Source organism: Felis catus, chromosome B3 (genome assembly GCF_018350175.1).
Source record: "Felis catus isolate Fca126 chromosome B3, F.catus_Fca126_mat1.0, whole genome shotgun sequence".
Taxonomy (NCBI): Eukaryota; Metazoa; Chordata; class Mammalia; order Carnivora; family Felidae; genus Felis; species Felis catus.
Genome location: NC_058373.1, coordinates 66,080,437 through 66,107,237, shown reverse-complemented (window position 1 = coordinate 66,107,237; position 26,801 = coordinate 66,080,437). Strand labels below are relative to the sequence as shown.

The window sequence follows — 26,801 nt, the reverse complement described above, 5'->3', positions numbered from 1 at the left end:
AAGTATGTGGCAGGGAAATTTATAGTGACTCCTAGAACACAGTTTGCTTGGCCTTGATTTGTGCATACCTACCATTGGTTTTGCACCATCCATGCAAATTTCACACGGGGGAAAAGGCAAATCATGTCTTATTATTTCCATAAAAGTAGTTTTGACTTTATAGACCCCTGAGAGGGTCTCAGGGACTCTAGGAATCCATTGACTGCACTTTGACAACCAGGAGCTATTTCAAATCAAAGAATATGTATGTCTTGAAGGATTTTGGTATGTATTGACAAACTACTATCGAAATGATTGTAGTAATCCTATTCCTGGCAGTGCCTGGGACTATCTGGCTCTGCAACTTTGGCCAGTATTGAAGAGAGACATTATTTAATGTTTAATATGAAGGTTCAAGAGTGACATTTTGTAATTTGCATTTTTTAATAGAATGGACTGTGTATTTCCCCAATTGTTTACCGGCCATTTAATTTTCTTCTTGAATTACCTGCCTGGTATCCTTTGCCTAATTTTATATTGGAGTGTTTGCTATTATTATTTATTGATTTGCTACTGTTTAGTGATCTGCATATGTTACGGATGTTGAGCCTTTATATGTCATATCTGTTGCAGATATTTTTCCAGTTGTTTTCTTTTAAATATTGTTGTTTTTTATATGCTTAACTTTAAATTGATGCTTTTTTCCCCCCCCCGAGGAAGTCCAGGAAGTCCTGTCCTGTCCTAAGATGTGAAAAGTAAATCTTCACCTAAATTTTCTCCTAGGTTCTTTATGGCCTTCTTTCTTGTTCTTTTGTTTGTTTGTTTGTTTGTTTATTTTGAGAGAGAGAGAGGGAGTGCAAGCAAGTTGGGAGAGGGACACACGCACGGGGGGGGGGGGGGGGGGGTGGAATCCCAAGCAGGCTCTGCACTGTCAGTGCAGAGCCAGATGCAGGGCTCAAACTCACAAACCATGAGATCATGATCTGAGCTGAAGTCAGATGCTTAACTGATGGAGCCACCCAGGTCCCCTGTTATTCTTAATTATTTAATCTGGCTAGTTGAAATATATTTTAGTATATGCTCAAAGGTAAAGATGTAGTTTAATTTCTTCTCCCTCCCCCACACTGTGGCTTCTATTTGCTAGCCTCACTTATCCATGACTTATTTGTTTTCACTGAAATTACAGATTTATGCCTTTGCAAGTCACCATGTTGAGCCTGGGCAGGCCCTTAACCACTTTGGTCTTGTAATCTTCCAATTTAAAATGAAGGTATAGGACTTTGTGGTGTCTAATATTGTCCAACTCCAAAATTCACCCTCCAGATGTATCACATCACCCTTTCTGTTGATATTAGCGTCCATCAATGGTTCTTGCTTGAAACAGTTATTACTAGTATTTGCCTAATGGTGACTTTCTACTTCTCTCATTGGAATACTCTTTTAACTAATATCCTCTACTACCACCATTTCATGTGAAACAATCCATCCCACAGTCAGCTCATGATTTTCACTGGTACTCGTAGTTCATTCACCCCTTACGGCATTTAGTCTGTAATAATTCACTGTGTGCTCACTATGTCTGTGGCACTATCTGAATATTTTGTAGAAAACAGGACAATGTAGTCATTATTTTTGAAGAACTTGCAGTCTGAGGAAAGAGTTTAACACACATCCAATAGCTATAAATTATTAGACTCACAGAATGTTAGGAACCAGAGGATTTGTGGAACATCATTTAGTTCATGTATGTTTAATCAAGTGGGTTTCTTAAAGGAGATATACCCTTGTTGGAAATTCTTTTGCTGGTAAACTAAGCCCCTTGGCCCAAGTTTAATTTTTCGCTGAGTTCCCTTATCTTGCATTAGTTATTTGGTTGCTATTTATGCCTATACCAACAAGTCGTAAGTCAAACTCTTGATACCATAGATCTCTAAGCAAATAAGTGTCTTTACCTTACTGCTCTTTCTTTTCCCTTAGGGACATCAGCTCAGGTGTTTCTAAGAGTGCCTTCCTCATTCTTAAGTATGATCTTCTGTCTTGGCCCCGCAACATCTGCTGTTTTCCCACTGTTGGATCACAGTATAGGCAACCATTCATTCATGTGAGGCTCTTCCTAAAGAAATCTTGAAAGGAGTAGTGAAACACTTGTTTGGCTGGGTTCCCTGTATTTAAACCAATAGAGTTAGTTCATTTTCTTAGGATCTTTACTTTCATCTAAGGCTGGTCCTATTGTGTATTTGGCAGGGTGGGTCTTGGTGGACCTGGGGTCCAGTGTGGTCAGGAGGGGAGTAGCTGAGGACTTGCTTGGGACGAGCACAATTTTACTGAAGTTTTACCTTTGTTTAGGACGGCTTAGTTTAATTTGGTGCTGCCATTGACTACAGTTATCCTTTCTTGAATAATGTTACCCACCCCCAGTGGCGCCTTTTAAGTCACCCCCTTTTCCCATAGGAGCCTTGCATTCCATGGTTTTTGCTTTCTGTAGCAGTTTGTTCTTGGGGAATGACTTGGCTTTGCCTCTTTTTACCTGATTCACAGTTGCCTCTTCTGTAAAACAACGGATGGAGCTCCACTGCTGAGAAGTAGAAGATGCAGGATTTAAACCCAGGCAGAGTCCGGCTCCAGATTCTTCCTCTTACTCTGTGTATTACTTCTCGCCATTCAGTCCCTTAAGGCTGTGGTGAGGATTAAGTAAAATAAGGCATGTAAAACACTTAGCATAGTGTAGACATTCTGGTAGGCATTTAATGGATGGTAAATATGATTCTTGTTATTATTAGAATTTAATAGATAGCCTACAGAAGAAGAGATGTCTAAGTAGTAACCTTTTAAAACATGTCAAACAAAATTTTGCTTTGATATGGATCAGTTGATTGTATAGCTCTGAACACATGGATTTAATCATTAGTTGAATATGGCCCAGATATCAGAAACTTGTCTTAAGTCTTTTATAGTAGTATATAATGCCATTAAAAACAAAGAAGAAAGAAAGAAAACTCTGAATCCAGATGTACTGATTTTTAAGAATTATAGTAGCACCTTGCAGTCTATAATTAATACTGGTTTACTTAAATTGGAATATTATTCCTATCTGCCTTGTTCTCTCATTTGAATTGATAGTTGGTTCTCAATTTGTGGTCAATTTTCTATTCTTCTGATAATGTTGTGGTGCACCCAAGTTCCAGAATAATGAGTGAGAATAGCTTGTAAAGGGAGAAAAAGTCAACCTTTTATTGAGCTGGAAACTCTTTTCGTGGTTTTGCTAAGGAAATAGGACTAACTTACATGAACTTCAGAATTAGTACTCATATACTTAGGAAACCTATCCAGGAGTATTTCTGTATTGATCACTAGTGCAAATTGGAAAAGAAATTGGTCTAAAAAAGTGGGCCTAAGAAAAGAATATGATTATTTCATGTATTTCCTTTGGTCATCTTTTAATTTTTATTTATTTATTTTGAGAGAGAGCGAGAGTGAGAGAGCAAGCACAGGAGGGGTAGAGAGAGATATTCCCAAGCAGGCTCTGCTCTGCCAACGTGGGACCCAACACGGGGCTCGAACCCATGAACTGGGAGATCATGGCCAGAGCTGAAATCGAGAGTTGGACGCTTAACTGAGCCACCCAGCTGCCGCTTAGTCATCTTTTCAAATACATTTTTTTAGTCCATAAGATTTTAGGTTTTTATTTTGTTGTTGCATTGTAGCCTACCTTTAATGACTCACCTGGAAGGTTATTTTATTAACTATGTGGCACCTTGTGCTTTGATGAGATATTTGTGACTCTTGGATTTGCATAGTTGCAGAAGTGAGATGAACTTGAATTCCTACAAAGGAGTATTTGGAGAAAACCTCAGATAATGTTGTTTTGAGGAGAACCCACATGCTGACTCTATTTCTTATTAGTTTGAAGGGGGAAATTTTCATGTTATTAGATTATGGACTTCATTTTAAAGTCTATATTCAGGCATCAGACTTTAGTCTCCTAAGTAATAGCTCACATCAGAATGTTTACTGATACAATAAAGAGGAATTATGTATCTCCCTAGGAGAAAAGTGTTCAATAGATGTATGGAGTAATAATATTTTATTATTTGACTTTCAGCAAATGTTGACTGAAAAAAGTACGTTTTTATTACACATTTTGTGCAGTTTTGCCATGTTGGTTGAATTTTCCTTAAAAACAAAACAACCGATGTACAAGTACTTTTCCAGAGTAATTATGAAAAGTGACCTTAAAATATAAAAGTCATGCCCTGGTGTGAAAATCATTTGGGAGATGGGTAAAAATAAATTTTCCCCAAAAAAAAAAAAAAAGAAATTTTCCTTTATTTTCGATTGTCTTTTACTTGAAAGGAAGTGTTTTAAATGTTTAACTCAAGGTATCTTTCTCTTTCTCTCTTTCTGCGGTCAGATTCCTTATACCATGAGCTGGTACACAGTGGATATAGCAAAGGTGCTGACGTGCAGCTTGTAACTGAATGATGAGCCTCCATTTCTTAGGGGAACAGAACAGAGAGCTGGATCCAGGATGGTTTGCTCTGTGGGCTTTGAGATCAGCGTGGAGCAGCCTGTGCCTCATGTATTAAAGACAATACATGGCTGGTCAAGAGTCCAACCCTCTGCTGTCCACTTTGGGGAACTAATCCCTGCCTCTACTTTTCTTTCCTCTTTCTATCCCTACCTGGCAGGAGGCATCTTGATAACATTTAAGAGTTATTAGTTCTCCTTGGTAACTCAGAGCTTCCTTCTTGCCAGAGTGACAAGATTGACAATGTCAATTTTTTCAAGGGCTTTCCTCTTGACTGAGGAGGGGTGATCTTTTCTGTTTCCTCTGGTTTCAGGGCAGTGAATAAAGTTTCTGGGTTGTTTTTTTTTGTTTTGTTTTGTTTTGTTTTGTTTTGTTTTGTTTTTTTAACCTAGCTTGGTATTCAAATTGTGACCTGATAGATGCATCATTGAGATAATGGGGAGCTCTGCAATTTTCTTTCCAAAGTAAAATATTAAAATATCTTAGGACTTAACATCCTTCATGTGTTTTATTTTATTTATTTATTTATTTTTTTTTTTAAATTTTTTTTTCAACGTTTATTTATTTTTGGGACACAGAGAGACAGAGCATGAACGGGGGAGGGGCAGAGAGAGAGGGAGACACAGAATCGGAAACAGGCTCCAGGCTCTGAGCCATCAGCCCAGAGCCTGACGCGGGGCTCGAACTCACGGACCGAGAGATCGTGACCTGGCTGAAGTCGGACGCTCAACCGACTGCGCCACCCAGGCGCCCCAACCTTCATGTGTTTTAAATATTGAGATTCAGCTGCTAAAACTGTTTGAAGACTTTTGAACTTAGAGAAATACCAGCAAGACCACAGGAATAAATATTCTGAATCCGAGAAAGCAGTACAAGCAGAGGAAAAAATAAGTGGATTCAGGTCTCTTGATACTGTTAATCAGTAAAATAAGTATGTGCTGGGCCTTTCCTTGACTAGGTGCTGGTTCTGCTAATTGGAGTGATTTGTATGAGGCTTGGGCTTTTCCTGAGGTTGTTCTGGGAGCTGTAGTCATATACAAGACTAAGTCTTAAAATACATGGTAAATTGCCCCCCCGCCCCCAACATAACTCATGTATTTCTCATATATTTATTTTTATTATTGCTGAGATTTGTCCTTTGCTCCAGGCTCAAGAAAGGATGAGATGTGAACTCTGCTCTTTTATTTATCGTGCTCTAGGAAATAGGAGGCATGGAAGACCCTTGATGCTTACAAGGGTTGTTACTTAATGACTGTTGGAAATCCCCAAATTCGCAGCTAGCACCAGAAAGGATGGCAAACAAAAGTGTAAAGCTTTGTAATGCAGGTGTTTGGTTAAGCTCGCTTATTAGCTAGTTGACTTGCTCTTCCTCAGATCAACCTAGTGGTATGAAAGATTCAGATTTGTACTCAGAAGATTTATGAATTATGTCTGTCATGAATATTTGTGATCACTTTCAGAGAGCCCGAGCATGGTATGTCTAATCTTGGAATGCTCTAGGTCCCCAGCTCTAGTGCTAGGGTGAACAGAAACACAGAGTGAAATCTCTTTGTGGTCCATTACTCATGCCAGTGCCACACCTTAGCCTCCTGAGATTCTAGAACTTACAAGGTGGTGTTTATGACTAGTAGGGCAATAAGGCTCTTTGTAGGGGTAGCCTTCTTGGTAGATGGGATGTGGGAGACTGAAGTGTCATTTAAAAGCATCTTCTTACAATCACATGTGAAATTAGGTGGGTGATTTATTTTTTTCAATTTTTTGTTTCTGTCTCTAACTCTTCCAAGTGGGTATCATCTTTCACTCAAGGTATATTACACTGCTATTTGTTTTTGCTGATAATATTGGTAGGGGAAGCTAATAAAATTTAAAATTAACTTGCACTTCAAGCCCCATTTAGCTAAGATGGTAAATGGACTGGGTATGTGAGAGAGACTCTTCGTTGTATAGCATTAAAACCCCCACAGACTCTTACAGTCCAGATGTAACAAATAGCTCACAAACATCATTTCTTAACTGGTGAAGTTAACATTATCTAGATTCTTATTTCCTGAGGCCAACTAAAATACATATATAAAAATAAGATACATTTAACCTCCAACTTAGAACGTTTTGAATTTTTATTTGCACTTCAATGGGCCTGAGACTCTTCCTGTGTCAATCACAAAAGTTTCTTCAGCAGGACCTGCATACCTCTCTTATTATTTCCAAATCAGTGACTTACAGCGTGTGGGATTGAGACAGTGATTAGAGATCATCTAGTGAAATCAGTTAATGCTGGACATGCAGAAACCGAGGAGGGGGGGCACCCGGTTATTTGAACAAAGTTCCACCTCTGGAGGTAAAACTCTCCCTTTGTGCTCTGACTTAGCTCGCAGATTCCCATCTGTTGAGGGGCCAGGCAGGTATCAGCAAGGAGTGAATGAATGAAGCTGGCCCGGTTGAGATTGCGGCAAAGGGAAGGGACAGTTGTGTGCACTAACATGGCAGCCGCAACCTTATGCCAGCCATCTGTTGCTGCGCAGGAACGTGGGCCCAGTGCCGCCAAGTCTTTTATTCTCTAGAAAGCAGCTCTATATCTCACTTTTTAGAAAAAAATATTCTGAGTTTTAAATGTTGTCAATTTGTTGGAATTTTTTAAAACACTGTGGGCCAATGGTTTCCTGGCCAAACAGAACAAGTCTGTGGGCTGAATTTGGCCTCTAGCCAATGGGTGCTGGAGCTGGCTCTTTCCAGCTTGTGAGAGCTGATTATAAGTATCTTTTCCCCACTCTACAAACTGTGACCTCACATCAGTAGCTTAAAATCAGCCACAGTGGGAGTGTTTACACCACAGAAATTGGCTAACGTGTGACAAACCTGGGCTCCACCCACTGCCACCAAAGGCATTTCTTAAGCTCCCCATACGACTGCCTACCATCACCAATTTGAGACTTTTGCTTTGCGCGTTATGATCCTGGTGCATGTCTTTTCCAGAATTTTTTTTTAACCTAGCTTATTATTCTGTGCGTTTTTTGTTTTGTTTTCCCTTACAGCTTTTTTCCTAATAAGGGCTTAAAATACTTACATGTGTGTTTTGTTGGTCTCTCCCCCTCCTCCTTTTTTTTAAAAAGTTTTTTTTAACTTTTATTTATTTTTGAGAGAGACAGACAGTATGTGAGTGGGTCAGTTAGGGGGAGAGAGAGAGCGAGACATAGAATCTGAAGCAGGCTCCAGGCTCTGACCTGTCAGCACAGAGCCTGACGCGGGGCTCTAAGGCATGAACTGTGAGATCATGACTTGAGCTGAAGTCAGATGCTCAACCGACCGAGCCGCCCAGGTTCCCCTCCTTTTTTTGTTCAAAGAAAGGATACATGTATTTTTTCCCCACCATAGTTAGTGTGGGAACTAGAATTCTAAGCCTTAACTATACCTACTATATTGTTTGTATTATGATACATAGTATAATGCACATACCATTGAACTCACCTAAAGAAATGCTGCATGGTTAAAAAAGAAAAAAAAAAGTCATATATGTATGTCTCAGTTAAGGAAAGTTGATCCCTTTCAAAATAGGTTAATTAGCTAAATGTAGGGATATTAGAGTGATTCTTTGTCCTCTGTAAGAATTTGGAAATGCTCCAGTGGTATGCCTGAGGGTTTATCATGTCAGAAGTTATTTTTTTGAGAAACTTCAAGCTTAGTTGTTACATTTTCAATTGGCAGTTACTCCAGTATAAAAAAAAATAAAGCATCTCTATAATTATAATGGAAAACAATGGAAGATACCGATTTGATTATAATTGGATTTTGTATCACTTTATAAAATCTCAATTATCACATTTTCACATGCATTTCTTTCCTACTTTGAAGGCATCAGTAGTAAAATAATAGGACCGTGTACAGCTAAAACAAATGGATAGTAGAATTAATAACATCAGGCAAGAACATGTGCATTTTAGAATGACAGGGGAAATTCTGTGTGGGGATAGGCCCTGATGAGTGGGCTGGCCAAGTGGTATTGAGTTTGGCAGAGTGGTCATAGCCTGTGTTTGACCTTGGGTGGTTTATCAGCTCTCTCTGATTATGGTTAATTATTTTATAAATCAATAGGAAGCAAACCCATTATTGGGAACTCCAGGAGGTGGTTCAGTTTCTTGTTGTAAAGGCAGTTTTGTAAATTGGCCTAGAGAACTTGGTTCTGAAAATAGACATATGAATTCTGGCTTCGTGACTTACTTTCTGGGTGACCTTGGGGAACTTTCTTCACCTTTTTGTGCCTTATTTGTAAAACAGGGTTGTTACGAACATGAGATAGTAAATATAAAATGAGTATCATAGTTCCTAATACTGCACTGAATAAATTTTTGCTGCTGCTGTTATTGTTACCATTATTGAGCTAAGGATGCTCATTCCAGTGGAATTTATGCTTATGATAATTAGACTCAGGACATCAGAACTGAAAAAAATTTTGCCTGAAGCCAGCCCTTTTATTTTCTAGGTTTCCAAAGTGTTTTTCATTTACCCTCAGGATAACAGGAAACCTGCTTTTAGTAAGTTACACTAAAGTCCTTAAATGATGCTGGTAACCAAGATGTGATATTTTTTGGGATGATAAATGAGGATATGTAAGTTGAGGTTGATTCATTCCCCTTCCTCCCAGAATAAGTGAGAATGTTAAAATCTGAGAATTTTTAAGTATTTTCTTGTCTGATAACATCTCAGTATAACCTTCCCAATTCTGGAATCTCTTACATTTCTGCCTCACCTTGATAGCAAGGTGTTTATGAATTTATGAAGGATATTAGGATGAATACCAGTTTGGGAGGCAGGGTTCTGTCACCAGGAAGTAACTTGAGTCCAGGAATGATGGAGTTCAGGTGTAAGCCTTCCAGGGCATGGAGGTTTTGTGGGATGCCCCAGGTCACAGCATGAATGTGAACACCGATTTTAGCATTTAATGTAGGCGTTAATAAATTTGAAGAATGAGTGTTTTCTAAACAGTCTTAAAATCTGTTCATGCTGCTAATACGGATTATAAAAAGATTGTGGTAAACACAAAGAAACTGCGTAAACTTTTTAAAGAAAATAGATTTATTGTCCCTTTAAGGCCTTGGTTATTATTAATTAGAATGTATTCTGGAATGCTGCCTACAAAGAATTTGCTTAATTTATCTTATTTGTGCAGTTCTGCTGATCATATCGTTGCAATAATAATGAGTTGGGCAAGATAGTAATTCTTCCTCTTCTTTTTCTATTCTGTTTATTATAGAGCATATCTTTTAGGTTCTAGGTTGAAGAGAGGCTTTAGGTTTAGACCTACTTCAAAATTCACTTAAGCTACTCAGGTCAGATTGGAATAAAGATATTAAAACTGTTTAGAGATCACTGTGTTTTAAAAAAATAATAATACTTAAAAATTTGAATGATATTCTGAAAAATAGTGCCTGTAGCTGAAGATAATCAAAAAGTCATAATTATACTATGGATTGTATTTTGAGGCTAATGCCTTATAACTCTTGTGGAGTATGAAAACAAGACTTGGTTAGTTTTATTTTGTCTGTTAAGAGTGTGTGAGGAGTCTAGATCTGGTACCTTGTCACAAAAAATATTTTATTCATGTTATAGCTTTTTGGACAATTGTATTCTGCACTGTATTACAATGGTACAATAAATTGCTGAATATACTGTCTGCTGAATATGACTTTACCATGAAAAATTTGATGCATGGAGAAGGAAAGGTTGGAATATATCAACCTTTTCTGACAAGGGACTTTGAATTTTGACCTAATACAGGTGACCTTTGTGCGCAATAAAAGTGAGCTTAATCTTGAGGTCAAGGTCGAGGTCAACAGCAGAGCTTATGCTGATTGTAGGTACTTCACAGCCTACCTAGCTATTGGCTAAATGGGAGTGTGGCACTTTTTTTTTTTTTAATTTTTAATTTTTAGTATTTTCAGGAGCTTATTAATAGCAAATTGTTTAGCTGTTGAACACTACCCAACTCCTCAAGGCTCAGCTGTCTGTTTAGTTGTGGTAAGTTTGTCTGTTTATTTATAAAGTTTACTGTTTCTGAGTGAAAGGTATGAGTGTGCTGTTGTTTTCTGTTCCATAGATAAGCTGTAGCTAAAAATAAAAATGTTCTTATGGCTTAAAGGAAAGACAACTGACATATAAAACCCTGGAAATGAAAATATATCTTCTTTTAAGAGGTTTCTTTCTTTGACAAGTTGAACTCTTGTTATCTTAACTTTGGAACTGTCGGAAGAATTTTTAAGTAGTTTGTACCTTTATCTAGATTATAATTAAGAGAACTCTCATGAATTATTGTCTCAAAAGGTTTAGATGATTTAGAGACTGGTTATTCCCTTTAAAGTTCCTTTGAAATGCATCCATTAATGCATTTACACTAGAATATTATATGATATAAAATACTTTTCAGGTTTTTTTGTGCTGTACATAAAAGGAAAATTGTTTTAGGACACTAATTTCACTATTAAATACCTCAACCGTTTTGTCATAGGTAAATCACACCTTAGCAAACATCAGAAAAAAAAAAAACCTGTCAGTGTTATACTGTCTGAATACTTAGTGAATATTCTGCCCAAATAATTGGTAGAAGCAGCAAACAGTTGGGGGAGAGTGTCAGAGACTCTAATGTAAAGAACTTCTTCTACTCTTTTAATCGAGCCTGCAAAATATATTCCCCGGGACTGATCAGCTCTGAAGCACTGAGGTTTGATGATTGGAATGGCAGGAAACCATGCTTTCAGGACATAATGAATTGACGAGGCCATCCATCATTTGTTAGCATACGCTCAAACGTGGGCTATGTGTGCAGAGGCCTGTGATTTAGTAAATACTTGGGAGATGAATAGAGCTTACACACAAGGGAAGATATTGCTGTCCTTCAGCAGCCTGAGACCCAGGCGCCTGCTGAGAAGGCCATCTGACGGCACATCATCAGTAACCGGCCTGTCACAGTCAGCGGTGCCCACCGACCATCGCCAGTATATTAAATGCATTTTTAATATCTGCTTCAGTAGATTTAATGAAGAAAATTTAGTTTCCATACTCCAAGCACCGCTTCTTCAAGTGTTCTAAAGCATGGACTCTTGCCCACATAAGAAAGGGGGAAGACCATGCCGGCAGTTGGCAGGGTTGATTGAAAAGGACATTCAGACAAAATAATGTGCAAACAAAAAAAATGCTTTTAGCGGAGTTGGCGTCTTGTTGATGTAAAAAGCTGTGGTGTTTTGTTTTTTTGTTTTTTTTTTTTTTAGAGTGGCTTTTGGTTTATTCCTTAAGCCCTAATTCCCTCCTCTCACAAGCCCTTTCCCTAGGAGGGTTGAACCTGCTGGTAAGAGACGTGAGCCTTCTGATCACAAAGGAAATATTAGAAGGGGAATATTACAGTTTGGCATCATTTGGCTAGAGAGACTCAATTTTAGATTAGCTTGTATTTTGAGATACTGTTTCTAAGGATTTTTGCATGAAGATAGAAAGTAGGATTTTTCTTACCTAGTTGCTTCCACATTTTTTAATGTTGAACTTTACTCATTAATCAGGTTGGTATATTTTAGTCTGGTGTCAGGCAGAACAGCTCACAATGATGGAAAAAATAGTTGCCAACTTGATTAAAGAGTGGTCTTATACTTCTTACACTATAATGTTTCTTTAAAAATTGTAATTTTGAAATGTTCTATTTTTATATTCTGGCGAAGTGTAGATTCATTCTTTTTTAATGAGTTTCAGTGTTGACATTATTTACTACAAAACAGCAAGACAACCAATTAGATATTGTTGCAAGCATGCACTTTAAGGGTTTCCCCTCTTGTTTAAAAAAAAAATCTAGACTATGCTCTCATGTTCACAGAAGAAGAAGCTACGGAATGGGACCTATAAATCTGATTCCTGCATGTGTCAAAACAGTAATGTATTAAATGCATATTATTATAAAAATTTAAGACATGTCTTAAACACACTTACATTTTTATAACACATGGCAATATTAAATAATACATTTCCTTGTTAGCATCTGTTTGCCGTCATTGTTGGCAAGACCTATGATTTATTGCTTAAATTAATGACTAAGACCATTTTGGACCTGATATATGCCCCTAAGCTTATTACATCACTAAATAAAATAAAATGTATGCACTTGTGACAGAGTTATTTTTATAATTGTTTATCCCTTTAAGTGCCCTATTCAGTGATTCACTGAAAGGTTCATAATGGTTGGCTTGTAACCAGAAAATAATCTAAGAAAGGTAAAATATATTCCTTGTCTAGAAATAAAATGCCAGAGTGATGGTGATGATAGGGGTCCCAGCAAGAATTTGCAACACTCAAACCCGTCGTTCTTTTCTTCAATGCGCTCAATTAACTCTTGTTGAATTTTTTTGATGCATGACTCCCCCACCCCCATTCTAAAGGCTGTCTGTTAATACTGCAGCTCATCTTTGTAGAAACCCTTCAATATGGGTAAAGTGGATTCTCTCTGACATAAAGCTGCAAGGGTTAAATTGTTCTTTACCAATGATTTCTCAGGTGCCATTATCATCATGCATTAAACTGAGCAAGATTATTTTCCTATTATTAGTTCTTTTCTTTCGGGAGATTGGAACTTTACTGTTTTTATACTGAACTCTATTTGACTTCATAGTCTTTATCTTTCCTTTCTGAGGGTGCAGCATGATAGACCCTTCAGTATTTTTACAGTAACCTGTTATTCATCTAAAGTCACTCTGCTGCCTGACTCGTAATATAGTGTAATATGGCTTTGTCGTTTTCTGCTCCACATGAAGTATCTCATTGACTGTCAGGTCTCCTGTCACATGACGGTAAGGCAAAGTTTTTGAGAAGCTTAAGCCTTGCTTCTGGACCGCAGTGTCTACACCTTGAAACAGATGGCGGTTCTGTGGGTACCTGAGAGCAATCCTTGTGGGAAGATTATTATTTTGTAGATTTCTTGGGATGATTCTCACTCACAAATGGAAAACAAAACTTAGTTCCTGAGAGAGATCTTTTTCTTGTCTTCATCTCATTTTTACTGCATTTTAAGCCAAATAGTTCATTGGAAATGGAAACAGGGTTCCCCCCCCCCCCCCTTAGTGTTCTTTCCCAAGGCAGTGGGTCTGATAAAGTTTTTAATGGTTCTTTCAAAAAGGATCAGACCAACAAACATTCGTGTTTTTCTTGAAGAGCTATATTGGCCTTTTCTACTTCAGGCTCTCATCTCCCATTTCTGATCTTTATGTGTTCTTTTTCATCTCATCTTCCTTGTCCGGGAGACCTGTCTCCAGATGAAACATTTTAAAGGAAAATTGATGAATAAGAGGCTTAAGTGCCAATGTCTAAATCTCCCCCTCTCTCTTCTGCTCCTTCTTCCACCTTTTTTTTTTTTTTTTTTTTTTTTTGTCCTTTGAATGTTGGTTTGGATCCACTAGGAATTTTTTTTTTCTTTGACCATTGTAGTTAGTGTTACCTGTTCAATTGGAATATATACATTCCTGTCTTTTGCTTTCTGTTTGACGGATTGTGACTTCCTTGAGGTTAGGAGCCATGTTTTATCTTCCACCTCCTTCCTTGAGAGCCTACTACGTGGTTCTTTGTGCAGCCAGTGAATTCCTACCGACTTTCTAATATAGGCCAGTGCTGACTCGTATGATCTCTTTTGAGGAAGAGATAACCTCCAAGTGTGTTTTCTTCATTTTGGCCGGCACCATTCGGTCAAGTACCATACAGAGGGCTTGCTGTTCTTTCCTAAGATTGTTTCCCACTCTCTGGGTCAGGATGTTTAAGTCCTATTTAAAAATATTAAAATATTCAGTAGGCAGCTAAGTGCTTAGCCTAGTGTACTACTTAACACTAAATGAAAGTAAAATATAACACAGCCATGGAGCCATTTGTTATATTTTAGTAGATGAAGCAATGGCAGTGTAAACCTTAACCTTGTAATTTTGTGAGTTCCACTTTATCATGTAGCTGTAAGGGTAATCAAAATAAATCACGGGAGATGAATAAATATTTTCTAGTGCTTTCTCTGTGCTTTCAGAAGTGATGTTTGATCCATGAAATTTTAGTAAGTGTATTAAATAAAACAATATGATGTGCACTGTGTCAGATCTGATAAATTATTCGGTATAGGACATTTATACAACATATGTTGAGCTGCTACGTGAACAGCTTAATGACTATAAATTATGTTAATCTGTCTTGCCATTTTTACATTTTGTTAAAAATTGTGCGATTTGTGTTGTAGATATTTATATGTATGTTTGCCGGGGTGGGCAGGGATAAGAAGAAGGCATACGAAAGGCACAGGTCATCTCCGCGATGTTCTGACAGTGATCCGGGCTCCTCAGCTGCGCAGTGTACATAACACAGATGTTGGGGAGTCATCTGTCAGCCATGCCTCTCCTATGGAGTTAAAGTTCTAGAGGGAAAAGAATTTGACACAGTGCTGTCACTGTTACATTTTCACAATAGAAGAGCATGCAAATATTGAACCTCCTGCTTAGCAGTAGTGCCCTGTCTAATGTCTGTGCTGGTTGGAATAAAAAATCATGGGTGCATCTTGGGCTCAGAGATCTGACAAAGGTCATGCTATGTTGGGCATTTGAATTGGAAATTGTCTGGACTTAGATTTTATAAAGCTCCCACTGTTGTGTGTGGGGAGAATTTCAGCAGGGTTTTGTCCCTGGAGAGGCCTCTTAGGCCCTTTTCTGTCCTATGAATGAATTTAGATGTGAGGGTTACTCCTGCCTTAAAACTGTTAAGTTCATTTTGCATACATCCCTAGAGAGAAAAACTGGCAGATGCTTTTGTCTTGGAAGTGTTTAAAAGAAAACTGCAGAGCAGGAACAAGAGAGAAAAGGGGCCCTGTGTGGAGTCCCAGAACATTTTGGAAATGGCCAATATGCAGTTTTCATCAGTACGAAGGCGGGGTGCAATATGGTGCCTGTAGCTCACAAGGGAATATGAATGTTGATTAAGCATACTCCCAGGCTTTGAAATTCTGAAAGCAGTGTCAGAATAATGGATGTTGAGCAAATGTCAAGCATTTGTTAATTTCTCTGTTATTTGGAGTTTATCTACCATGATCAATCAAATAAACTAGTGCTTCTCTCTTGTGGCATGTGTCATTGATATGGTGATTAGGTGGCTAGAGAGACCTTCTGCTTTTTTTCCAGGTAACAGATTATAGAAGGGTAGACAGAGCTTTTCAGTAGAAGATTTGTTTGTGGCTTGGTTTAGTAGAAATTTGGATATTAACTGAGTCCTTTGGAAATCTGCAGCCACGTGCAAAAGATACTAACTGTGGTGCCATTTACGCCAAAAGAGCTGGTAGTGGTGCTATGGTTTCTGTCTACATACAGTTTTCATAGTTTATAAAACTTTGGTGTAAAGCTGGGTGAAAGAAATTCGATCCCAGAAGAATTCCGGCCTATTGACATTGGTAGATAGAGTTTTGGATCCGTTTTTATTTTTGTCTCCCCCCACCCCTACACCCTGCACCCCCCCTCCCGTTTCAATTAATTCTAACTCAGCTGTTGACTTTTATTCTTGAGAGATGGTCATTTGCTATGTGTGGTTCAACAGTAATTTCTTTCTGTTATTTTTAGGAAGCAATGCTACAATGTTTTGATGTCCCAGATATAAATGATCAAAAGGTTCTTTTCAGCAGTTACTCAGCTGTGAATTATGGTGAAGTACTAACACTCCATGGTGTGAGGAGTACTTTCCCTTTTAGAGTAGGAATGGCCTTACCAAGTGGGATTTCATTAGGGTTGACGCTAGGTACCATGTTGAAGTGTTGTACTCCCAGCACAGTGTAACTTGGACTGAAAGGGGGTCTTTGTGTGAAACTGCCATGGCTGGAATCAAGGCTGACTTACAATCAGAGATTTGGCGTTTCCCCCCCGCCCCCCATTCCCCATTTTCTTCTCGTAATCTCAGCCATGTAGCTCACATAATTGAGATGGAGACTAAGACTATTCTTATAAATCTAGATCATGTGAAATAGGTGCCTTTGTGATTTTGGGCATGATCTTTCTGCAAAATTGGACCCCCTGAAGTCATCTGCCCCTTATTTTTAAGCCCCAGTGAACTTTCACTTTAGCGGATTTACAACTGGGCAGCCACAGGGTATTCACCCCATGAACTGCCTATGTTGTTTCTGGAGGGCTCTCTTTTGATTTACTCAACCTGCCGTTATGTCTGAAATAGTACGGCAATTTCCAAAGTAGAAAGTCTTCAACTTCCTCTTCACGTTAAGATGCTTCATCTTAACAGTCTCCATTGGGCCTTCGGTTTGGGGCCTTCCCTGGGACTAGAAGTCATAACCCGTTGAGTAAAATCTTCATGTCCTGTCTGGTACACAGTGCCAATGAGCTCAGCCATTGCAGAGAACTCCAACATCACAAAAATAGTCAGCACTGCAGACTGGCTTTTCTAGACTTCCCTCTGAAAACTCATCATTACCATGCCCTGAACACAGCATCACTGAATCATTTGCTTACATCATACACCAAAACACTCAGCCTGTTATTGATACACAGCTCTCACATTTATTTTCTATTTGTGGTGATAAAGCTGTTGTTCCTAGTTTAGATTAGAAGAACATGAAAGATCTTGTTGTATTGTTGAAATTTACTGTGTAATAATAAGAGAAAAGGCGTGTGAAATCAGAGTGTGAATTTCTTTCTTAACCATATGTACTCGTGAATGCTTCTGAGCATTCAGAGTTTCAGCAGGTAGTGTCCACCAGCACCTGCCAGGCTATTAGCCACTCTGTCTCTTGGCTTCCACCTCGCTCCTTTAATGACCACGTATCACTGAACTTCCCTCTTCCCTCTCATGTATTACAACTACCAAGTAATGACTCATTAAAAAAAAAAAAAAAAGTGCCGGGATGAATTTTGGTTCCCACCGGACACACGTCCTCTAATGATAGCGAGAGTACTTTTGGGGTTCCATGTTCACAGGTATTTTTAGAGCATGTAGCACAGTCTTTTAAATATCTTTAGTAGTGACAGACTTGGGGAATGGATCTGGTATTTGGAGATAGGCACACATCAGTAAGTTTGGTAAATAAGGGAGCAGGTGTTACAAGGTGACCACAAGGTCTGGAAACATAATTATTTTTCATGAATAAACTCTTTATTATAGCATCTCTTAGAGAGTTATGTCTGTTTTTAGACTCGGTGGCCACTCTTTGTTTGGGTAAGATATGAGCTGTGACTATGAAGCTGGCTTGCTTTTGTGACTTGTAAAGTGGTTCTAAAGTGATACCTACAGATACGTTCTATTTTGAGTAAGGACAGCATCATTGATGATGCATGTACAAGCCTCACTCCTTCTCCAGGATGATTATTTTGGCCAAAAATAATTGGAATGAATTAGTTCTTGTCTGCTCGCTGAAAAAGTCCCATTTTGTTACTTTATTCCCATACTGAACAAGTGTATAGACTCCATATCCTTAAACCATTAGCCGTTATTTTATATTCTCCTGTTCTCTGCTCTTCAAATGTAGATTAACTGCTAAGAAGCTAAAGACACTTCTGTTTTCTCCCAGTCCTTTCCATTACCCACTTCCCTGGTGGTTGTTAGTAAGTGATAGAATTGCCAAAAGGCAGAGACTTTTTAGGATAGGAGGAAAAGTGAAGGGTTTTGATAACTGTTAACTAGCCAGCCAGTCCTTGAGTTCCAGAAAAGTAGCTCATATGGGATCTTCAGTTAATTAAAAAAATTTTCTTTTTCTTTAGGAAAAGGGGACTGTAGTAATTCAGATTTTCATCCTACAGCTTAAGACACATTTTCACAAAACTGTCGTTTCTCCGGTGGTAGTGATGGAGGGGGATGGAATCGCTTGTTTAGGCCTCTGGTTGAGTTTGAGTTTGAAATATGATGAAATTTTTCTTTTATTTTTATTTTCTCTTTGTGTTTGGTATGGGCTTTTTATTTGTCAAGGATTACATTTAATTCAGAGTAACAGTAAGAGGTCCTTTTCTCCTGTTACATCTTTGAAACCCCTGCTTTACTTCTGAATAAGGAGGTCAAAGTCCTCATCCTCTTTGGAAGGGAATTACACCTACTGTACATTTTTATAAAAGGCTAAAAACAGGGAGTCGGAGCCCTGAAAAGAGAGTTATTGTCTGTTCCTTTTGCACGGTTTCACAGTGCGAGGAAACATACCAAACCTCATTTTAAAAGCTGCATTTGTGAGACATTAGTAAATCCTTTACTTGGTTTGGTGAGGATTGATTGAACATTTTTTGGTCATGTTTAGATCGTAGAGACAGGACTTTGACTTTAGCTAAGTGTCATTAAACATTATTTGATGCTTAGTAATTACGTGTCTGGTTTTAAGGCTGTTTCAGCAAAACATTATTACAAGTTCCTGTAGCAAACATTGTCAAAACCTTGAGAATTTGGGGGGATTTATGCAACTAGTTAGGGGGTGAGCTAAACTTAGGCAGCCCACCTTGTGCTTCAGTGATCAGTTCCATCCTGAAGTGGGTAGTTACACAGCGCTCTGTGCACTTGACACATGCAAATGCTAAATACAGTAGCAGCATGAGGTCTCTGTCATTAACAGTAATTTATGTAATGAAAGCCACCTGGCTGTTTTTTATAATTAATTGCTTGTAAATAATAAATTTAAATATAATTTATAGTTTTCTAAATTTGATTACGATATAGGCCCAACAACAAAACTAAAACAATTGGCAATTCCATAATTTAGTGCAATGACTGTTAAAAGATATATATAAAAGTATATATGTGTGAGTGTGTATATATATATATATATACTATATATTATATATATAGTATATATATAATGTATATATATATATATATATATATATATATATAAATGTACAGATATAGATACACATATGTAGTTCCCTTTGGGAAATATTTTCACTAAGAAATATATTTATTGTAAAGTAAATATCAGGCAAAAATATTTTTTGGAGGAGAATGGTAGGAATGTATTCAAATCCTGCTAGCTTTATTTGAGTGTGAATGTTAATTTTGAAATAGCTTCACTGCTTTAATTTTTATATTATTTTTTCTGTCAGCCTTTGAAGGTATTTGTACATATAATTTAAGGCACAGAAGAAAGTGTACCTGCTTAACAATAATGTAGTAAAACTGTTTTGAAAAAAAAAGTTTTTTCCCCATTTTGTAAACTTACAATTATGCTTTGAAAAGAAATTATACTTGGGAGAAAAGTACTTGAGTATATATGATGATATGTTATATAGTCTGGTGATAATAAGCAGCTTTGCCTAATATATTTATGAAACACAATATCCCTAATTTAAGAAGGCTTTATATTTGTTTACATGGTCACATGTATTGGCTAGCAAAGAATCATTTTTTTGATTTAGTGGAAAATATCGGTGATTTATGTGGCTTAGAAAATAAGGGGGCTTTAGAGCCCTGTCCTCTGTACTTCTCTTTCATTAAGAAAGAAAGGAAAGAAGCAAGGAAGGAGGGAGGAAGGAAGAAGGTAATTTATGGCTTTATGTTTAATACTTCCCTCAAGGACTGTTTACTAACAGTTATATTGTATTTTGTCACAACTTTGTGAGTGTGTTTTTTAAATTAATGTCTCTTTTTAAAATATATTTCCATTAAAAGCTGTATCCTTCAAATATCTGTACTGTTATTTTGTATTATAGCAGTGAAATTACTATCAATGACAATTTATGAAATGTGTAGAACATTTTTGTAAAGGATTAATCAATTAAAGGAGAATTTGCAGCTTGAGCCACAAACTTTATTAAATAGATTCTCCTCCTTATGTGACCTGCAGCATTTTTCTTTCACCATGATTTAATAAAGTTGAGATAGATCAGTGATGCTCTATTAGTTAGTTGGACTTTAAAAAAAAATTGGGTGGGTTCTCTGTTATGTTCTGTGTAGAAACTCAACTAGATCATGAACAACATAGTTCTGTTAAATAGCACATTGCACGTTAACTGCTTACGAGATTGGGAGGGTCAAGTCAATGTGGGGCCTGTGCTAGCTGGGATTGTCTATAAAGAATAAAGATCATGGCTTCTGCGTGTGGTCAGGGTGTGACCACCATTCATCACCTCAACAACAGACACCAGATTCGTTCACTGCTTGGTTTCCAAGGTCTAATAATCCCTCAAGAATGTAGAATGTTGTTGACTGTCCCCATTTACATCACTGAAGAAAGAAGCTTTGCAACAGGTGCAGCTGCATACTAATTGTAGGGTGTGCTTAATCTGTCCAGAAGGGAGAGTGACTCCAAATTTGGTATCTTAAAGAGTAGAGTGACCTTTTAAAGTCCCAGGATGAGAATTGCCAACAATTGCAACAGGCTAATTATACCCACAAGGAGTTGTGAAGTGCTTTTAAGTTTTCCTATACACCTAGAAGTTCAGTGAACGGCTTGAAGTCATTAACATATGACAGATGCACTCCCTTTTCAAGGGCTCCTGTGATAAGTTTTGATTGTAGAAGTGGGAATTTGACCCTAGCTTATCACTTGCTTCATTAGCTTGCTTGAGGACAAGGACTTTTTTTTTTTTTTTTTTTTGACGTGAGTGTTATCTTACCCATGTTCCAGAATTCCATCCGCCTCCTCTCTGCTGATAGGAAGTCACAGTGATAACCTTGATGCTGGTTTTTCCGAGGCATATTGCACATTGTGCAGTGTTACATATATTTTACATATAAATATATAGAATACTAATGTTTTACCTATCATGTATTCTCTATAATATAATTGCATCTTATTTGAGCATGGGTATTTCAAAGTCTTTGATTACATTATTTTAGAGATACTGGTGTTATGTCATTTCTGGGGTTTTTTTATGGAAAATATACCCATGCACTTTTTGGCTTCTAAAGAAGACAGAAAGTCTGACTTCTACATTTCTGTGAAGTTGACTTTTTTGAGGTTGGTGAGAACAGGGAAGAGAAGTTTGGATTTTATCCAGGGGACTTGGTACGCCTATGGAGGAAAGCATAGCGTGCTTCCCAAAGAATGAACAGATGATAGAGGTACCCACTCCCCCATGAGGAGGTGTGGAAATAGGGCATGGGAGGGGCTCATGCAGTAAACCCTGTGGCTGCAGCACTTAGATGAAATTGCTTTTTATTATCTGGTTGGAAAATCATCTAAAAATAAGCCATATAGGATTAAGGTTAAAAAACTTCTAAGTGAAACCAGTCTTGGTTAATCTAATTCCCTCTCATAGTATCTCTGTATTTACCTGCTTAGAATGCCTATTTTAATTCCTTAATAGATTATATACCTACACTTTATTTTAAAACATTTTCTGTTAAGATCTCTGTTTATAGAAGTCACTATTTCCTTAACCTCTGAGGGTTATTTGTAGATTTTATATTCCCAACAGGCATAATCATATTTAGCTATGTTCCTGTCAATTACCTGCAACTCTTTTTGTATAATTAGGGGATGGTTAATTTACTCTAAGTAAGGTTGCCACCTGTCTAAGGATTAACCCAAACAGGTTGGAAGTCACAGAGAGATTTGGAGTTTGAAAAGCAATAGGAGTTGATTTCTTAACTCTCTCCTGCCATTTTGGTAGCATTTTCTGGGTTAATCAGTGGTAATTGTGACAACAGGTGTTTTCTTGGTCCCTGTATTCACTAGGTTGATAAACTACGTTGTTAAAATTATAGGCATCTGCAAATCTGTGAACAGGAGGTGTAATAGTGGTTGGTACCCATTGAAAGAGCACTGGAAGGATCTTCGACACATTTCCATCGCTTCTGTTACCTGATCAGATTGTCGATGAGTGGGAAGTGGCATCTCCAAATGAGGATAGTTTGAGGACAAGGATTGTGTTCAGTGGAAATATTATCGTCTTATTTGGTGTTTCAGGGAAATGAAACATGAAGAACATTAATCATGTAGTTCATAGAAGAATTTGAGGACATAGTTTTATAGTATTTAAAGTAAGTTGTGAAAAAAAATCAATAGTTTTTAAAGAACATCCTTTGCTTACAAAGTTTCTGTAGGATATGTAAAATCAGACGCTTTCCTTCATGTGATCTAATATGTATCTGACTACATTCCATCCAGGGCCTGCCTAGTCCTTCTAGGAGATGGGAGCCCATGATTATGACCAACTTCTTTGAGACGGATCTAGATTTCTTTTCTCTTTTTTCTTCCTTTCTTTCTAATTTGAAATTAAATCATTACATATTGCATAAATATTAATTTCTTAATTGGAATTTTTCTCATTGAGATATAATTCACCTTCCATAGCACCCTTTTAAAGTATATGAATCAGTCTTTAAAAATCACTAATGTTAGCATATTCATGAGGTTTACCTTAATTCCTAAACATTTCATCAACCCCAAAAGAAACCAAATACCCATTAGCAGTCTCTCTGCATTCACATTCCTGCTCCCACCAGCCCTGTGCAAACCACTAATCTGTAATCTCTCTAGATGGATTTTCCTATCTGAAGATTTTATTTAAGTTGTGTCATACAATATGACTGACTTCTTTGACTTAACATGATGTTTTTAAGGTTCGTTTGTGTTGTGGAATTTTTTTATTGTTGAATAACACATTGTATGACAATACCACATTTTATCTGTTCCTCATGAGCTTGTAGATATTTGATAGTTTCCACTTTTTGGCTCTTATGAACGCTTCTATGAACATTTGTGTGAAAGTTTTGTGTCAACATATGCTTTTATTTCTACTTGGTAGATACCTAGGCACAGAATATCTGAGTAAGATGGCCTAACATTTTGAGAATCTGTCAAACTGTTTTCCAAGATGCTGCATCTATAATTCCTATCAGCAATGTGTGAGCTTCCAGTTTCTTAGCGTCCTTGCCAACACTTGTGTATCTTCTTTGGAGACATGTCTACTCACATTCCTTACTCATTTATGTTGTCTTTTTATTATTATTGAGTCGTAAGTGTCCTTTACATATTTTGGATACACATCCCTTACCAGAGATATGATTTGCAAGTATTTTGTCCTGGTCTGTTGGTTTTCTTTTTACTTTCTTGATGGTGTCCTTGAGTTATTCTTTTAAAAGGATCTTACTTCAAGCAGGAAGAAAGTAGAAAGTCAACATAGAAATATCTGTAACTTTCCTATAAGGACGATTCATGCTTTGTCATGAAGTTCTTTTCGTTTGATACGCATACTGTTTTGGTGAAGTTGTTTTCCTTCAGATAATATATTAAATAGAAAAAAAATTGTCAATCTCTGGTCAGACATTTTAATATTTTCCTTTTAAAATTATGAACATATATATATATATATATATATATATGATCACATCATCTAAATTAGGTGAGAATCATATCAGCTATATAAATAAAATGCTAAAAATAAAAAAATTGTGCAAATCAATGCAGCTATGAACTTTTCAATAACTACATAGTTGTAAAGAATCAGGGCCCTATCTACTTGAAATGAAAAAAAAAAAAAAACAACTTGAAGTGAGTTCCATTGTTTTTACAATGTAATTAATCAGGTATGATTTATGAAATGTGTTCTTTTAGGAGAGCATTGGGAAAAGTCCGTTGCCTCTCCTGGTGCACAAGAGCCAGGACTCCACATCCATACCTGACAGGAGGTCTGGCTTCCAAAACCACGTTTGCAGCCGTCTTGCCGGCATAGCCCTGGGCAAGTCACTTACTCTCCTGGAGCTCCACTTTGTCCGCATGGGTAGCAAGCATCCCTGCCTTTTTTCACACAGGGATCCTGTGAAGATAAATGTGGGCTGTGTAAAAGCTTTTAAAAGAAGTGTAGTGCCAAGGTGATGTCCTGCCAATCTGGAGGCTGGTGTGTTTGTAAAGCTGTGAAAGGAAACTTTTGACAGTCTCTGGGAAAGAAATTGCACGAGAGGTTACCCCTTGTACAGCTCTGTCTGTGACCGCACCAGCTCTCTGGCCGTTCAGAGTTGGGTGTGCACTCAAGAGCCCCTCTGGCTGACTAGCCTCTCGGGGCTCTGAAAGAGTGAACGTGTTGCTAAAGGCGTTTATAAGCAACATTTACGCAACAGTTCACAAACCATAATATGGGAAATTTTCAGCCAGTAAGAAGGTATTTGCATTAAAAACAAAACAGATGACAACGGCATCAAAGCGCAGGGATAATTGCGTGTTGAAGTGATATTTGACTAAAGCAAAGGGGCATGTAGAAAGCCACGTGGAATTGCGGTGTTGTGGAGAAGCAGCTAATTGCTTGCCCCTCTTGTCACTTTGCTTCTTTTAAGTGACTTAAGCAAGGTAGACTCTTAAATTGTGCCTTTATACATCTTTTCATTTGTGTAATGCGAAAATTATAAATGTGTGATTACCAGTCTCTGTATCCAGCCTCAGTTGTATGGTATATTGTCTCCTTTGGACAGTTAATGAGATGCTGGCTTTTGTGCCATTTATCCTGGGAAACAAATGAATAACTTTCTTTGATGTCTCCTTTTGCCACACTTTCTTTGATTTGGATTGGCGCGTATGTAACGGTGTGTGAGGGTATGGGGGAGTGGGGACATATTTATTTTGACTGTGTGTGTGGATAATAAGAACATACGAAGTCTGGTTTTCAGCTGACTCTGCTTTGCATATACGGGGGTACCTGCTGTCTTCCAAGGCCACCCCCTCAAGAAAATTATGTCTCTAGAATTGGTGACCTGTTTTTAAGAGAACTTATAAAGTGTTTCTAAATGAAAAATCATTCCAGCAGGGTCTAATATTGGCAATTTTCCTCTGTCTGCTTTTAGAACTTATTGGCCAACCAGGTCAGACATTATTAAAGTTCAAGGGATCCGGTGGGAAAAGTAATGGTTTTGTGCTACTATGAATTTTAAATGTTGCCATTTTCCTGTGTTACAGCATCATCTGTTCTCACATGGCACTAAAAATGTATAGAAGTTTTAAACCAAATTCAGGGTCAAGGTTAGGAGAGTGATGATGCCTCTGACTCATTCTCCTAGAATTACGTTACCCAAATTATCTGCATACCATTTTGTACTAGGTTTTTTTTTTTTTCCCCAACATTTGAAAGAATTTACTGTAAGAAGATTTTTTTTTTTTTTTTTTGTCTCATCACTTCTTGGAAATTTATACAGATATGGTGGGAGAATTTGTACTCACTATACTGATAGGTATTCACTGTACTGAACTACTGGGGAGTGCTTCATTTCTGAGAATAACTGTGTTTTGTCCCTCACAAAAGCAATGCCTTTTAAATATGAAACTCTTGGGGAGCAGCACTCCTGGGTGACTCAGTCGATGAAGTGTCTGACTTCGGCTCAGGTCATGATTTCGCATTTCGAGCCTCACATCGGGCTCAGTGCTGACAGCTTGGAGCGTGGAGCCTGCTTCAATTCTCTGTCTCCCTCTCACTCTGTGCCCCTCTCCAGCTTGCACATGCACATGGGACATGGAGCCTGCTTACAAAATAATAATAAAGTTCAAAAAAAAAAAAAAACCCTGATTAAAAAAAAATCCTTTATTCCCAAAGATAGTATTATACTATTGTATGATAAAAGGATTGAACTGTAAACAGAGAAGCCTTTGCCTTTTGTCAAATGAATAGGAAGTCATTTAATTGGTGGTATTTCCAACCCTAAATTCTGTTGCTCACCAGTGGTGTTTCAGAAAGGAAATTCATTATAATAATGATTGGAGAGTGCTCTCAAAGGAATATCATATATCAAGAGTTTAAAATGGCTTGGATTTATTAAACCAGAGTTAGGAGAATCAAGGCACCTTTTGAGCAAGGAGTTAATTTTTAGCCACGTGCATTGTTGATTATTGTAACAGCTTCGTTTATGACATTAATCATAATGTCTTATAGAATTGTAGACTTGTAGAGTTGTAGAATGCTGTGCCCATGGCAGAAATTGTTGTTTGCTCCCAGTATCTGTTCTTCACTTCTTTCATGGTGACAGGGTCCTTGATTTTAACCAGGCATACACTCCCAGAACAGAGGCTCCCTCACAGCCCATATGACCAAGGGACCAATATCTGGCTATTGTGAAGTAAGTGCCAATTTCAGGAACCTTCTTTAAAAGACAGCCCTCTCTCTCTTCTTCAAGCTGTTTCTCCATCTTCCTGTCTGGATGCCACCATCTTAAGCACAGGGGTAAGGGCTGCACCTTAGAGGTGGTAGAGTGTTGAGTCGGAAGCTAGCCTGGATCCCAAGGATTTCCTGGAGCAAAATTGCAATGCTGGAAGAGACAAATTTCTGCCTGGTTTAATCCATAGTTGTGGGTTTCCTATCCCTGGCAGCTGAACCTTACCCCATCTGATGTAAAGGTGGAGGTGCTG

General features: G+C 37.8%; 1 protein-coding gene across 17 annotated transcripts in view; it reads left to right on the top strand.

Annotated features, from left to right (window-relative positions):
• The window catches only part of CB3H15orf41 (chromosome B3 C15orf41 homolog), a 296,333-nt gene that overhangs the window by 4,539 nt on the left and 264,993 nt on the right, over positions 1-26,801 (top strand). Inside the window, exon 1 of one of the 17 annotated variants that reach the window (XM_045059573.1) lies at positions 5,168-6,239. The exons of the other annotated variants lie outside the window; for them this stretch is intronic. The gene's annotated coding sequence lies outside the window, so the exon portion shown is untranslated. Of the gene's footprint in view, positions 1-5,167; positions 6,240-26,801 lie in introns of those variants that run through there. 17 annotated transcript variants of the gene reach the window in all.